Source organism: Borostomias antarcticus (genome assembly GCF_949987555.1).
Source record: "Borostomias antarcticus genome assembly, chromosome: 14".
Lineage (NCBI taxonomy): Eukaryota > Metazoa > Chordata > Actinopteri > Stomiiformes > Stomiidae > Borostomias > Borostomias antarcticus.
In genome coordinates this window covers 19,120,624-19,135,623 of record NC_140247.1, presented here as the reverse complement: position 1 = coordinate 19,135,623, position 15,000 = coordinate 19,120,624, and the positions used below count along the sequence as shown (strand labels likewise).

Sequence of the window (15,000 nt, the reverse complement as noted above, 5' to 3'; positions counted from 1 at the left end):
TCTGTCAAGGCGAGTAGTCCCGCCCGCTATAGTGGTTCTGGACGAGGGAAGGTCCGATTGATCTGTGGAGAGGGGGGGCTCGCCGGGGCGGGGCGGTCTCACGAGGCCAGAGCAGCGGTGGCTCAGGCGCAGGGACAGCGGGGGGGGGGGGGGGGGGGGGGGGGGGGGGGGGGGGTGAGGGGGCACAGAGGGGCGAGCTGTGTAGGAGCGATGCTACCATCCCAAATCAACGCGCTCCGATTAGATCTGTCATAAACTGTGATGGACTTCAGGAGCTGTTTTGAGATCAACAAATGTTTAGGGTCAAAGGGTGTATCGTTTTGTTGTTTTTTGTGGGGGGGGGTTGATTTGGGATTCAGGAGACGTAGCTTCCTGTCTGTTATGACGTTATGCGTCTCACATCGGTGACTGCTTGTTATGTGTGTAAGTGTAGCCCGGGCAGCGCTGCGTTGGGCGATAGGAGGCGCTTAGCGTAGCGTCAGGGGGGATGGACGAAACCGGAGGCCCCAGCTGAGAGGACGACAACACGGACGAGCTGTGGAGAGATGTTAGCCTTCAGACCCCCTGGGTGGGGGGGATGGGGGGGAGATGGTTAGTGATGATGCCTCCAAACCAGACAGCCCCCTCGTGCAGGTCACATGGACTCTGTCGAGCTAAGATTCACATGGAAGCACACACACACACACTAGCACGGGGAAACGCTCACACGATGACGCATTGTATACAGACAACGCACACACACAACCTACCTCGTCAGGGATCAGCCGTTTGAGTTTCTGTTACGGAGAGGGGGGGGGGGGGGGCAGAGAAGAGGAGGGAGGGAGAGAGAGAGAGGGGGGGGGACAGAGAAGACAGGAGGGAGGGATAGAGAGAGAGAGAGAGGGGGGTGGAGAGAGAAGACAGGAGGGAGGGAGGGAGAGAGAGAGAGAGAGAAAGTGGAGAGAGAAGACAGGAGGGAGGGAGGGAGAGAGAGAGAGAGAGAGAGAGAGAGGGGGGGGACAGAGAAGACAGGAGGGAGAGAGAGAGAGAGGGGGGGGACGACAGACAGGATGAAGAGATGGCAGAGGAGAGAAAGAATCAACAGGGGAGATTTTGAAAATGGTGACAGCGAGGGAGATGGATGAAGAGATGATATGAAAGAGAGAGAGAGGGAGGTAGGGAGGGAGGGAGAGAACGGGGGTGGGGGGAGGGGACAATTAGAGAGAAATCAATAGTGAGGAATTAACCAGGCCTGGGTTTTTCTATTAAGCACCAATCAGTGCAGAGACAGCAGTGGGGGGACAACAGGCAGGTCACTAGATCATTAAACACAGTTCACAGACTAGCGGTGGATCTATAAAACATATCAGTCAGTCACAAAAGAATTAAACAGTTATATTGGGGTTTGACATTTTTCATTGATTAGTGATTATAATGATGATTGACGTGGCGGGATATTAGGCCGATTGTTTAACAGTGAGGATGAGGGATGAGTGAACGACAGTGCAGTCTCTGTTATTATTAAACTACGTTTTAAACTGCACTTGCACCTTTTCACCACATGGTGTCAGGCTACACCCAGTAAAGTCCTGTTGAGGGAACAGTCTCCTGTAATACCATCGGTCAACACCAGAGGGTGAAAATGATCAATGAAAACGTTCAGGACAACACAACAACAGCAGGCTGGAAAGTTTTCAACTTCCTAATAATAGTGAGATCATCCTATTTCTCAACATTTCTCAAGATCACTGAGCTGTTTGGGTTAAATGACACATACTTCTATGGAAGACCAGCAAGGTGTTCAACATGCATCAATTATCCTGGTCCCAAGCTCCAGCACATTGCCCAATCAGGGGCCAGAGCCTCAGGGTCACAGGTCAATGGGCGGCCTGATCACCGAGGCATGCGCACGCACGCAAGCATGCACATGCCATTTCCATAACTTCTTAACTTAAAAGTACGAGCCTCGATTCCCCCTCCCCGTTCAAAGAGAGAACGGTTCTAGGGTTCCACGGGGAGTGTTCTCTATGTTTGGTCCAAGGGTTCCACGGGGAGTGTTCTCTGTGTCTGGTTCATCTACACCACTATCACTCTGCTCCTGCCTGCCTAAGCAGAGACAAGGTTTCAGGCCTAAACAGACGACATTCAACTACAAGCCAAAACACACACGCACGCAATGACAGGCGCGCGCACACAGAATTGATAGGGCAAAATTGAGAGGAACATTGTGTGCAAATAAGGCACAGACTGTTGACTGTGTGACAATAATGAGCATTCCTCACCGATTCATCTAACAACATTGGTCGGTCTCTCTCTCTCCCTCTCTACCCTCAAACCTTATTATTACAGGACCCGTGGGTGGGAGGTGTAATTGGCCACAGTGATACATAATTACACACAGTGATGCATAATTACACACAGTAAGAGGCGACAGCATGCAGCTTTGAGGGTCACCAAAATTGTCTCCTGCCTTTCCCCCCCATCCAAGCTGTCCTCCTCCAGGGGAAGCCAGGAACAGTGGGCAACCAGCGTTCATGGCGCCTGGGGACCAAGTCCAAGTGCTCAGGCCAGGTCCTGGTCAGGGACCGGACTGAAGAGCATCTGTTGTTCGGCATGTTTTTCGTATTGGGTTCTTTGGGAGGAAACCCTTGCGAACACGGGGAGAACATGTAAACTCCACACAGAAAGGCCCGGAGACCTTCTTGCTGTGAGGCGACCGTACTAGGTACTACACTAGCCTAAGGCCTATTTGTTTTGCAGTTGTGGTTTCTGGTCCATGCAAATACTGTCCAAAAACAGGCCTGGGCCTCCCCCTAAGCATACGATGTGATGCAGCAAGAACTTCTTCTGGAATAGGCTACTTAGTTTGGTATGTCCATGTTTTATTCTAATTCGTAGTGACTGGCATGACTATGCTGCTCAATTCGGCATTTGTGTGTCAGGAAACCAACGGGCTCTATACCGGAAACCAAGCGAATAGAAACCAGGCTCATCCCACAGGAGACGCCAGGCTAGTACTACGCCACCGTGCCGCATGTGAGCGATTTTGGGGTTCCTTCCTGCTCGAGGACACTTCGGCACACTCCGGGGAGCAGGGATCGAACCGGGGACCTTGCGATCCCCAGCCAGCCGCTCTACCTCCCGAGCTACGCGCCGCCCCAACCTCTCCCATCATCTGATCGCCTCCTTGTCCCTCCAACTTTCTCTCCATCCATCCCCTCTATCTCCCCCGATTCCTCCAGGCGATACAGCTGATTAGCTCAAGGCTTGAGTGCCTGACCTCCTCCCTTCAATTAACACTCGTTCATCTCTCGCTCTCCCCCCTCCATCCTTTCATCCCTACACCAACCTTATTGATACAGGACCCGGGGGTGTGGCATTGGGGGGTTTAATTGGCCACACGGTGAAACACAATTACACACAGTGAGTGGCGACATGGCACACAGCACTAGGGATGGGAGAAAAAAACGATTCTGTTACAAATCGCAATTTTTGTGTGGGACGATTTTTAAATCGCCATGCTGCCCCAAAATCGATTTTTTTGATATATTAAAAATAAAAAAAATAAAATAAAAAACTTCCTGCTAGAACAGAACCCTTCGCATAGTAGCTAGGTTGCTAGGTTACGGTTATTATTCAGTCAGAAGGAGCAGCAAACATGTCGGACGACAGTGAGAAGATTCATGCTGCACCTCCACAATTCAAATCGCACATCTGGAAAAGATTTGTCCAAGCTGAAATAAAACTTGAAAAGCAAAGTGAATTTGACTTGTATTTAAAGGTATGATTCAACTGTTTTCCATGGTCCAGTGTAAAAAAAATAAAAAAAATCGCAATAAATCGTCATATCGAATTGCAATATTACAGAATCACAATTGCCACAAAAAACGCAATATAAATCGAATCGGGACCTAAGTATCGGTATAAAATCGATTCAGGAGGTCCCTGCCAATTCCTGTTCCTACACAGCACACATGCAACTTCGGGGGTTGCCAAAATTGTCTCACATCCAAGCTCTCGTCCTCCTCCAGGGGAAGCCAGGAACAGTGGGCAGCCATCATTCATGGCACCCGGGGACAAAGTCCAAGTGCTCAGGCCAGGTCCTGGTCAGGGACCGGACTGAAGAGCATCTGTTGTTCGGTATGTTTTTCGTATTGGGTTCTTTGGGAGGAAACCCTTGCGAACACAGGGAGAACATGTAAACTCCACACAGAAAGGCCCGGAGACCTTCTTGCTGTGAGGCGACCGTACTAGGTACTACACTAGCCTGAGGCCTATTTGCTTTGCAGTTGTTGTTTCTGGTCTATGCGGATACTGTCCAAAAACAGGCCTGGGCCTAACAAACAAAAAAAAAAGTTGGTTTCTGGTTGCTGACCGACCCTGACGATTTATTTATTTTATGAGCTTAGAGGAAGAAAAAGGAAGAAAAAATAAGTTTCTGAAGCAGTTTCGGAAACCAAGCGAATAGAAACCAGGCTCATCCCACAGGAGTTGCCAGGCTAGTACTACGCCACCGTGCCGCACGTGAGCGATTTTGGGGTTCCTTCCTGCTCAAGAACACTTCGGCACACTGCCGGGAGCAGGGATCGAACCAAGGACCTTGCGATCCCCAGCCAGCCGATCTACCTCCCGAGCTACGCGCCGCCCCAACCTCTCCCATCATCTGATCGCCTCCTTGTCCCTCCATCTTTCTCCCCCTCTATCCTCTACATCTCCCCCAATTCCTCTATCCGCCCTCCCTTGTCTCTCAATTTCTCCAGGTGATACAGCTATATTAGCTCAGGGCTTGAGTGCCTGACCTCCCCCCTTCAATTCACACTCGGTTCATCTCCCTCTCAGCCCTCCCACTCACTGCCTTGAAAGTGTCATCTCCACACTACCCAGGGGACGCAACACACTATAGCATTATTTTATCTCCACTGCCTAGGGGAGGCGACATGTTGCCCTCCACATTCCTGCTCCTCTGCACGCTAGTACGCTATCCGACTTCACTTCTCCTCTTCTGGTTTCTAACCCGTCACTGTGCTGTAAAGCGTATTTGAACCTGGTTAAAATACAATTTAAATCAAATTTCATGGAATGTGATATTCATATGGGGTCTGCGATACTCTACAGCCTGCATGGTACCGTAGATGTGACTGACCAGATTAGCTGTGGGGTGTCACAGTGGGGGGGTGTTTTTCAGCTGAGTAGGCTAGGCTGTGTGGTTGGTAAGCAGCTGGGAGCTGGTGCAGCCGTTAAGCTGTACAAGGCATGTTCTCTGGTTTTCCTTCCTATCAGAGCTCTGTAAAGCATATTTGAGCCTGGCGAAATTCTATTTTAAATTGAATGGGATGTTTAATGCGATGTGATTTGATAGTCAGTGAATGCAGTATAATGTGTAGGTGTTTATTAATTATAATTCTATAATTATAATATATAAATATATATTTTTTTTTTTTAACTTAATATTATTATTATTATCATCACTATCATTATTATAATTACTAGTATTATGTGTTATAATAATGTTTCTAATAATCTAGCAAGTATGCGGCCCGCAAGGTGTCATATTATTATTATTATTATTATTATAAGATAAGAAAAACTGTATTGAAATGTACATATAATGGAAATTTGTCTTTGGCACTCTGGGAACACAGAGAACACATAAAAATAGACAATGAAAAACAACTAAAATGCATGAAATACATCCAATACATTTCCAGCAGTGTTCTTGGGCTTGGGTACTTATTGTATTATGTCCCCGTTTGGAATGGTTGGAGCAGAGGGCATAAATGATTCACTGCAAGCTAGAAGTCAAAGGTCATGTTAAAGAGGTGAGTTTTAAGGAGTTTCTTGAAGCAGTCCAGAGTTCTGCAGGGAGGGAGTTCCAGAGGGTGGGAGCTGCCACGCATTTAGAAGGTGAGACCACTCAGTGAGAGACCTGTAGACCGTGGTCAGGGTGTGTTTGCTGGCTCAGTGAGAGACCTGTAGACCGTGGTCAGGGTGTGTTTGCTGGCTCAGTGAGAGACCTGTAGACCGTGGTCAGGGTGTGTTTGCTGGCTCAGTGAGAGACCTGTAGACCGTGGTCAGGGTGTGTTTGCTGGCTCAATGAGAGACCTGTAGACTGTGGTCAGGGTGTGTTTGCTGGCTCAGTGAGAGATCTGTAGACCGTGGTCAGGGTGTGTTTGCTGGCTCAGAGAAAGACCTGTAGACCGTGGTCAGGGTGTGTTTGCTGGCTCAATGAGAGACCTGTAGACTGTGGTCAGGGTGTGTTTGCTGGCTCAGTGAGAGACCTGTAGACCGTGGTCAGGGTGTGTTTGCTGGCTCAATGAGAGACCTGTAGACTGTGGTCAGGGTGTGTTTGCTGGCTCAATGAGAGACCTGTAGACTGTGGTCAGGGTGTGTTTGCTGGCTCAGTGAGAGACCTGTAGACCGTGGTCAGGGTGTGTTTGCTGGCTCAGTGAGAGACCTGTAGACCGTGGTCAGGGTGTGTTTGCTGGCTCAATGAGAGACCTGTAGACTGTGGTCAGGGTGTGTTTGCTGGCTCAGTGAGAGACCTGTAGACCGTGGTCAGGGTGTGTTTGCTGGCTCAGTGAGAGATCTGTAGACCGTGGTCAGGGTGTGTTTGCTGGCTCAATGAGAGACCTGTAGACTGTGGTCAGGGTGTGTTTGCTGGCTCAGTGAGAGACCTGTAGACCGTGGTCAGGGTGTGTTTGCTGGCTCAGTGAGAGATCTGTAGACCGTGGTCAGGGTGTGTTTGCTGGCTCAGTGAGAGACCTGTAGACCATGGTCAGGGTGTGTTTGCTGGCTCAGTGAGAGACCTGTAGACCGTGGTCAGGGTGTGTTTGCTGGCTCAGTGAGAGACCTGTAGACCGTGGTCAGGGTGTGTTTGCTGGCGTTGAAGCTCCTCAGTCTCCTGAGGAGAGAGTCCCTGCCTTGCCTTTTTATAAATGGACATATCACCATTAAACATCTGTTTGTACAGAATATCAATACTTGTGCCTGCTCCACCACTCATTACACCTGTCGATGACGAGAACAGCAAAGAAGAAGGGCAATTCAATCGATTTCTGTTGCAATGATGCATTGGCGTAGTTCTCCGACAGGACAAGAACGGCGTTCATAACACGCGGCTAGTACCGCGCGGGTTTCCCGCTTTCGCGTGGGTCCCTATGATCGATTTTGTGTTAGTGCTCGCTGGGTAACGCTGGACTCACGCAGATGCATTTCAGGCTTCAACGTTGACGCTTCTCATTTACTTTTAATGGAGCGCCATCATGCGTTGCTGAACGGAGTTGTGGGTTCCGTTGCGTTGCTGGCGTAGCTTGCGCTGAGAGTTGAGAAAAGTCCAACTTTTGAGCCATTCATGAGCCACTGATGTCACAGGCTGTTCACGCCTCTCATCCGCTGCCATTACTCAGCTGTTGTAATTTTGTCTGTACGACAGGTACTATCTCACTTATTACAATTTGAACAGTTTTTCAGGAGAGACTATGTAGATTCTCCAAATGTAGTCAGTTTATCAAAATACCCTCCCCCCCTTAACCTGTTTTGAGAGATCGCTGGCTGGTGCTAGCTTCATGACAGGCTATACTGCTTGCTTGCTAGCTAGCTAGCTGTTTGTCAGGGTTTCTTTATATTGAACATAAGGGGTAACGTTATATTTAGATTGCAAATACTAGCTGAATGATTCTCACATTTCAATGATGTTGCAGCCAGAGGACAAATCGAGCAGAACCTGCTGCTCTACTCGCTAGCCCCCATAATTTGAGTGCCACCAAACAGCTGGTATTAGCCATTTGATAATAGCTAATGCTAGCTAGCTCATGTTAGCCGAATGGCATTCAGTTGTGTCCAAACCTAGCTTTTTCAGAAACAATAATGATGATGCACCTTTAGCAGTTGTTGCAGTTTATTAACTTTCTAAATAGTTTTGGGTCAGTGACATTAGGCTACTGATATGCTAGTGGTGTAGTTTTGTATTTGTTGTATCGGAGATATTGTCCTCCATGGTTTTCCAAAAAAGGACAATGTGATTGGTTGTTGTTGTGAGCGCCAGGCCCACCCACCGCCAAGCGTTGAAGCAAAGCCTAGCAACGCATTTGTGCTCGCTGTGTAAATTCAAACTATCATGTAATCCGTTCTGGTTTGGGGACCTATATTATTATATGCTCTAGCCGGATCTAACGGAGTGTAACTCCGCCTGCCAACTCACAGACAGAAATATAAGTTCCACAAACCAAAACGGATTACACGATAGTTTGAATTCAAAACGGATGGAAAATACACAGAAAAGAATGCCCGAGAGTCTTTACTCATATTTAATTTGTTTTTGGGTGCGCTTTGGGTGTTTGGGGGTGTTTTTTGGACAGGCTAATGTGACTTAATAGGGTTGCACTAGCATTAGCCACCAGTGGAATTTGGAACGACCCAAAGCCTGGAATTAACTGAAAATGATCTCCATCAGTCAAAAACATTGAATATGAGGCCCTAGTTCAAAAATAACAGAATATCCCTTTAACAGTTTGGTAAATGCATAGTAACTACTTAAAAATTCCTGCATCTGTTTGTCACACTGCCAACTCTTTGTGCCTGTGGTTCTATCCACCAGATGATCATGGGGAGGACCGCATGAGTCTGGTCAGTTCTGGACCAAGCAGCTCTGGAAGTGTCTGTGGACCAAGCTAAATAACTCCCTACCCTGCTTCCACCTCAACTACACCAACTGCAACAGCTGGTCCTTCACAATTACCAACACCAAGCCTGTCTCTGGCACCTGGTCCCTCTCCTTCACCCTCACCAAGCGCAGAATGCGCCGCACAAAAGAAGACAGATGGATGCTGTTGGCACTGCCCTCCTTCACAGGCTGGAAGAACTGTGAGAGGAGACCTTGGCCACAACATGCAGCTTTTGAATAATTTAAAAATCCAATGAATATTGAACAGTAAATAAGACATTTCATGTAAACACCTATTAAAATCTATTAAAAATGACAATAAGAAAACAGTGTTCCTCCAGCCTGTGAAGGAGGGCAGCGCCAACAGCATCCATCTGCTCCTGGCTTCGCCACCTCTTCTTTTGTACGCCGCGTTCTGTGCTTGGTGAGGGTTATAGTGAAATTCGTGCTCTGGAACTGGCACTTACGAACTAATCAGGTAGCGGTATTCCCCTATCAACAGTCGCATCAACAGCCAATCAGGCGGGCGCTTCACGAACCAATCAGGTAGAGGCATTCCCCTACCTTTCCCTACCATCCTACGTTTCGCAAATTTGCGAACAATTCCATGATTACACATAGGCTGAACGTTGAGACCAGTGAGGGTATGAATGAGGTGGAAAAAATTACAAGAGAAACAACTTCCTAAAAAAGATATGTGACCCAGCAATTTGTCTGTAGACTTCTCCACAGGGCAGCATTGTTTTTTTTGTTTGTTGTTGTTGCTGTTTATGTTTTTGAAAGGTTTTGCTGTCTGGAATGTTGTTTGTAAATAAAATTCTATAAAAAAGACGCATAGGCTGAACGTAATCATTTCATTTGACAGACAGCGTATCTTTTGAGTTCCACATTCCCGGATGAAATTCTTCACGGGACATGCTTATTCTTAACGGGACATGCTTATTCTTCACGGGACATGCTTATTCTTCACGGGACATGCTTATTCTTCACGGGACATGCTTATTCTTCACGGGACATGCTTATTCTTCACGGGACATGCTTATTCTTCACGGGACATGCTTATTCTTAACGGGACATGCTTATTCTTAACGGGACATGCTTATTCTTAACGGGACATGCTTATTCTTCACGGGACATGCTTATTCTTAACGGGACATGCTTATTCTTCACGGGACATGCTTATTCTTCACGGGACATGCTTATTCTTAATGGGACATGCTTATTCTTAACGGGACATGCTTATTCTTAACGGGACATGCTTATTCTTAATGGGACATGCTTATTCTTAACGGGACATGCTTATTCTTAACGGGACATGCTTATTCTTAACGGGACATGCTTATTCTCAACGGGACATGCTTATTCTCGAGTGCTGCTGGCATGGCAAGAGTTCAGGCTGTAAAAGGCCTGCTCTCTGGTCTCCCTCCTTATCAGAGCTCTGGCGGATCGCACGTGTCAAATCGTACAGTCAAACCCTTTGACAACCACCTTGTACACACACACGTGCAAAAACACGCACACACACAATGCCGCATACCTTTGCGCGCACAAAATGTACATACCACTCACCAGAAACTGTTACCAGACTTAGATTTAATCAGTTAGGGAGGGACACTGGTTCAAAAGGGCAGAGCGGGAGCAGCAGCTCTGCCCGTTCAACCAGCACCACCTGGGAGGAGTCGTCCTCGTCTTGACATCCCGGTATGGAGCTCCTCAGACGGGGAAGTCTGGCCACCGGCGGGTCCACCGTTAACACAGGGGTCAACCCGGCTTTCGCCCTGGCTCCTGAACTCTCGATTCACTCTCAACACCAGGCCTCTGTGTTCCTAGGAACCCAGCGGGCCAGTAGAACATTACTGCAGTCAGGCCATTTCACTGGTAATGGCTGAGCTAGTAATGATGATAACGAGACTGTCTGTGACTGTGTGTGTGTGTGTGTGTGTGTGTGTAATGATGCACTGTTCCTACAGTCAGTAGTGACCAAACTTATTGTCTCTCAACTACAGACCTCCATAAGGGCAGTTTCTCATTACTCTGATATCAAACACAGCGTCACACACACAGACACAGACAGACACAGAGACAGACACAGAGACAGACACACACGTTTCTAAAACACGCTGATGACATGAAGCCGTCTAACCCACAGGCAGGAAACACATGCCTGAGAATACGGGGCACAATGAACTCTGGGTAATCACACAGGAAACAGTACAGTAAGAGTGTGTGCTCTGTGTGGGTTACAGTGTGTGTGGGCAGGGGGGTGGGGTAACATTTTAAAAGTTAAATTCTCCTACCACACTCAGGGGTGTTAGCTTCTCTTTGTAATTAGAGAGCGAAGAGGATAAGAACATTCCTAACACCTGGAGACACGCACACAAAGAGAGTCAAACTCAAGTGCTGTGTAATTATCAGCCGCACCTAGAAAGTACGCAGCAGTGATGTAAATATCCTTACGCACCGACTGACAAACAACTGACAACTTCAGTTTTTTTGTCCAGTTTAGGGATGTTAATAGACTATCGATTTATTGCCGATAAGAATTTACTCGAGTAAGATTTGGTTACTCGATTAATTGCTTGTAAATGGAACAGAACTTTTTTTTTTGGGGGGGGGGGGGGGGCGAACATTTTTGTTCGTTCCCCAAAACGTTGTGAGAAATGTAATCATGATTTAAGGTCTGACTGCACATGGGATGCCAAGAAATTTCAACGACACAGCGGAAGACACAAAAATGAAGCGAGCAAAGCTCAGTCCAGTACGGGACGTTCTTATCAATTAATCGACTATTGTTTGTTAAGATTAATAGTTATCGATTAATGAAATTCCTTGAAATTTGCAACCCTAGTCCAGTTTATTCCAGTTTTTCCCATTTTGAGTTCTCTCTCTCTCTCTCTCTCTCCCTCTCTCTCTCGCACGCAGTTCCAAGGGGGCCATAACGGAGCTAAAGGAGCGGAGGAAACGTCTGTTTCGTTTGGAAACCAGGGGGAAACGGGAGACAGCCCAGTGCTTGGCTGGTGACAGGAGGATAATGAACACGCCGCCCTCACTGCCACTGATGCACGCCTCTGCGTGTGCGTGTGTATGTGTGTGAGAGAGAGAGAGAGAGAGAGAGAGAGAGAGAGAGAGAGAGAGAGGGAGAGAGGGAGAGAGGGAGAGAGAGAGAGAGAGAGAGAGAGAGAGAGAGAGAGAGAGGGAGAGAGAAAGAGAAAGAGAGAGGGAGAAAGAGAGAGACAGTGTGGAAGAGAGAGAGACAGCGTGGAAGAGAGAGACAGCGTGGAAGAGAGAGAGACAGACAGAAAAAGAGAGAGAGAGAGAGAGAGAGAGAGACAGGGTGGAGGACTACCAGAGCTCTGGTACAGACAGAGAGAGAGAGAGAAAGAGACAGACAGACAGACAGACAGACAGACAGACAGACAGACAGACAGACAGACAGACAGACAGACAGACAGACAGACAGACAGACAGACAGACAGACAGACAGACAGACAGACAGGGTGGAGGACTACAAGAGCTGTTTCAGAGTGGGCCTGCAGACAGAGAGGGTAAGAAAAGAAAAGACTATTCTCTCTTTTTCTAATCACATTTTCTATCTTCAGCTCCCTCCATCCTCTCGTTCCCTACCACTGACTCAATTTCTCCCCAATTATCTTTCATCATCCCTTTTTACCCGTCCACCTCCCTCCCTCCCCCCTCCTCTCCAGGGACAGGACCGAGAGACAGGGGTCACGGGAGCTTTTGAGAAGCCAAAGCATGTGTCATCCGTCTCATTTGAAAGCAGCACAGCAGCACCGCGAGCCGCGGCAGAACCACTGACCTCATGGGAAGCCAATCAGCCAGGGCTAAAAATAGATACAGGAAAAGCAGGAGAAAATCACTCCCTTATGATGAAGAGATGTGTGGCGGAGAGAGGGAGAGAGAGAGAGAGAGAGAGAGAGAGAGAGAGAGAGAGAAAGGGAGGTTAGGTAAAGTGTGTGTGTGTGTGTGTGTGTGTGTGTGTGCGTGTACACATGTACGCCATCTTGCCCTCCGCACTGTGTTGATAGCTGTGCTTACAGGGTTGCCGTGGATACCTGGATGCTCGGTACCCCAGTGCGGTGAGTGGTGGTGGTGGTGGTGATGATGTCATAGGGAGGGGCTCTGTGGTTGCCCGGATACAGTGTGACACGCCACATGTCATATCCTGACAATGCAGCTGAAACAGGAAGTCGTGGACAAATTGTTGTGACCATCTGCCTCTTAGAATACTGAACCTTATAACACGCGCGCATACATACACACGCATGCACGCGCGCACACATACACACGCACACACACACACGTAATGGATCATGTATCTGTGATGAAGGAGCTGGTGTGTGTCCACGGCTAGCTGTGTTAGCGGTGCGTTGAGTGTGTTCAGTGTGTGGGCGCTGCGTGGCGACATGGTGCTCTTTGTCCCTGAGGAGCAACTTCCATAGACAGGAAGAACGAACATTCACCTGGCTCTCTACTGACAACAACTACAGACAGAGAGAGAGGGGGAGGAAGGGAGGGAAGGAGAGAGAGAGGGAGGGAGGGAAGGAGAGAGAGAGGGAGGGGGGGGGGTGGAGAGGGGGGGTAGAGACAGACAGGAGAGATAAAGAGAACGGGGGGGCGAAGAGGGAGGGAAGGAAGGAGAGAGGGATAGAGAAAGGGAGGGAAAGAAGGAAAGAAAGATAGAGAGAGGGGGGTTAGAGATAGCAAAGGAAAGAGAGAGAAATGGAGAGAGAGTGGGCCAAGGCTACAGACCAAGAGAGAGTGGGCCAAGGCTACAGACCGAGAGAGAGTGGGCCAAGGCTACAGACCGAGAGAGAGTGGGCCAAGGCTACAGACGGAGAGAGAGTGGGCCAAGGCTACAGACGGAGAGAGAGTGGGCCAAGGCTACAGACGGAGAGAGAGTGGGCCAAGGCTACAGACCGAGAGAGAGTGGGCCAAGGCTACAGACCGAGAGAGAGTGGGCCAAGGCTACAGATGGAGAGGGGACGCAAGGATGGTCAACGTCACTTTAGGGCTGTCAAATACTCAAACTTCGACTAGTCGTCAACTTTGGGGGGGAAGAAATGCAGTAGATCGTCGAAATGTAGATTCGATCAGTAGGCCGTAAAAATAATAATAATTTTATTTATATAGCACACTTTAAAATGCAGGACAAATCTTAAGGTGCTTCCGTCCCGCGCTGGACTGTGCTTTGCTCGCTTCATTTTTGTGTCTTCTTCTGCTGTGTCGTTGAAATTCCCCGGCATCCCAATTAGCCTTCACTACATGGCGTGGCGCCCTCATGTGCAGTCAGACCCTAAATCATGATTACATTTCACACAACTCCCGTTGATAACCTTCGTTCCCCCCCCCCCCCCCCAAAAAAGTTCTGTTCCATTAACAAGCAATTAATCGAGTAACCAAATCTTACGAGTAAATTCTCATCGGCAATTATTCGATAGTTGATTAACTATATGCATCCCTAATTCATTCCTTTCAACATGGCGAAAAAAGAGCCAAACAACTAGGTAGCGAGGAAATACCTTAGTGTTGTACGGTCCAAGCGCATCTTCTCGGCAGCCAACATTGTAAACAAGCACTGACACTGATCAAGTGGACCAGCACTACAAGCTAGACTACTATTCCTCGTTTTGTTTTCAGTTGGCGAGGCTATAGGCCTAATAAAAGGACCCATGAAATGCACTAAATGTCACCCATGTTGACTGGGTATTAACGTTAGTTGAATACCTGAATCCTGTGAACACGGACGCTAAAGTTCCGTTGGTGCTTGTTCATGACAATAGGCGGAGAGCGCCCTCTTGTGGTTAGAAGTGGTTCCATTGTAGGCGTCATTTTCTATGCATAATTATATAACACCAATAATCAAATGTATTTGATTCAAGGAAAATATTTAAAATTGCACAGAAACGGACGTTTGAGATCATCTAACTTACGTAGTTTGACGTATTTCCGATGCAAACAAGCTATGAGGGTGGGAGATATGTTTAGAGGAATTTGATTGGAACATTGACAAGTGGACGGGTTTTAAGAACTTTAGACAGATTCGATAGAAGGATGCCGTTGATTGACGGGTGAATGTCGTGAGATTATTGGCCTCAAATCGAAGGTACCTGTTGTCGTCATCGCACGTGACCTACCGTTTTCCAGGAAGTAAGAAATGATATACTTTGATATAAGATTACAACAAAAGTAGAATTTTGTAATTTTTTTGCCATACATCGTTGAATAGGTGAACACTATGACCAATTAAGTGAACCAAAATGGGACAGAATGCTTTTTTCATTTCAGTGCGACTTTAAGACATATAGTCGAATATCATTTCCGAGCTCAGCTGAGGACTT

At 47.8% G+C, this 15,000-nt stretch overlaps 1 protein-coding gene across 1 annotated transcript in view; it reads right to left on the bottom strand.

The window, feature by feature from the left end:
• LOC311317473 (protein diaphanous homolog 1-like) overlaps window positions 1–15,000 on the bottom strand; it is a gene marked incomplete at its 3' end in the record, with an annotated part of 46,267 nt that overhangs the window by 6,569 nt on the left and 24,698 nt on the right. The window lies entirely within an intron of this gene.